This window comes from Mus caroli, chromosome 3 (assembly GCF_900094665.2).
Source record: "Mus caroli chromosome 3, CAROLI_EIJ_v1.1, whole genome shotgun sequence".
Lineage (NCBI taxonomy): Eukaryota > Metazoa > Chordata > Mammalia > Rodentia > Muridae > Mus > Mus caroli.
The window spans coordinates 63,392,510-63,394,007 of record NC_034572.1 but is presented as its reverse complement, the minus strand read 5'-3'; the positions used below and the strand labels follow the sequence as shown (position 1 = coordinate 63,394,007).

The window sequence follows — 1,498 nt, the reverse complement described above, 5'->3', positions numbered from 1 at the left end:
TCTGGAAGTAATCCTTCTGCAGTTGCTAATGACTACTGCATTTTCCCGGTGGTAATTAGAATCAAACATCTCCACATTAGTCTGGTGTCTTGAGCAAGGCCTTACCCATTGCTGCTATTTTTGTTAACAAGAAAGAAATTATAAACCCAGATCTGTTTCAAGATTCCTGAGCAACAACATGACAGAACTCTGCCATGTTACCAGGAACTGACACATCACTGGCTTTAGCATCAGTTTCAGGACTCTGCTGCTTCCAACATCAGTTTGATCAGAAAGCTAATCATCTGCTGGCATGATTCTGTCCTGCACAGCTGTTCTGAGGAGCGATAGCCAGTTATCAACATCACATATCTCTCACACCAAAGTGCATGCCTCTCCCTCCAAGAAGACTAGGTGGGCATGGACATGAGCCCCCCGAGGCCTCAGAACTATCTTTTCTCTTGTGAACCAAAGCCAACAAACGAGATAACTTTAAGGTGGATTCTGATGAAAATAAGCTCCAGTTCTTATTTAAAAAAAGAAAAAAAGGTCAGGGCAGGGACAAAAGATAAAGTACATACCTTTTCAAGAGAAGGAAGGAATTATGAAGAGAGTCCAGTTAAAGTAATCCTGGTAATGTTGAAAATGTCTGTACAACCAGCAGGTTCCCTTGGGGGCTTCGAAATTGCACCAGCTGTTGTCTGAGGGTTGAACTGTGGTTCAGAGCCTGGATATGTCAGTGAAGAGCCCCGGGAGCTGGAAAGGAAGACACAGAGTCAGAAAAAGAAGGGGGATGTAAAAGCTTTAAGTAATTTCCCCAGGAACTGTCAACAAGGTTCCACAAAAAAAGAGTAAAACTTGATGAAGATGATGACGATGAAGAAGAGATGATGATGATGACAATGATGATGAAGGAGATGATGATGAAGAACAGCAGGGGGGGAAGCAAAATTAAAAGCTCCAGGGAAGAAGGCTGTATGCGATACCCTAACCAGAAATAGACAAAAATCAAACCAGAATGGAAGAGACTTAAAACCATAAACATGAAAAGGCCGAGAGTCCTTCCAAATAAATAAAACAGAGGGGAAACGCCTAAAACACCAAGGACCTAGTTCTGTAGACGATATTAAGGCAAAAACATAAGCAAGTATGGAAAAGGTGGTTCTCCTCCCACCATAGAAGCCAGGGTCATTAATAGTGTGAGGAACTGCTTCCTGATGACTGACCAAAAAGCCATTCAGGATCTTAGGTAGTGGAGGAAGTCTCTTTGAGAAAACGATCTAAACAGTTTGAAATATTTTACCTTACTTCTGCAGCAGTTGATATCTGGCTGTCCTTATGATAATGCAAAGTGAGAACTTTCCCTACTGTTTCTGACAAATGCAATCCAGGTCCCACTGCCAGGCATGTGTTGTCCAAAAATACCTGTTTAGCTTTCAAGGCTCAAACTTCACTGTTTCCCTGGTTCTAAGCATGTATGGAACCTAATGATGGGACAAAGTAACAGTGGTGGCCAGAT

The 1,498-nt window shown here is 42.3% G+C and overlaps 1 pseudogene; it reads left to right on the top strand.

Moving 5' to 3' along the window:
* The first annotated feature begins 399 nt into the window (after positions 1-399).
* LOC110291838 lies at positions 400-1,250 on the top strand (annotated as a pseudogene).
* Positions 1,251-1,498: the final 248 nt, after the last annotated feature.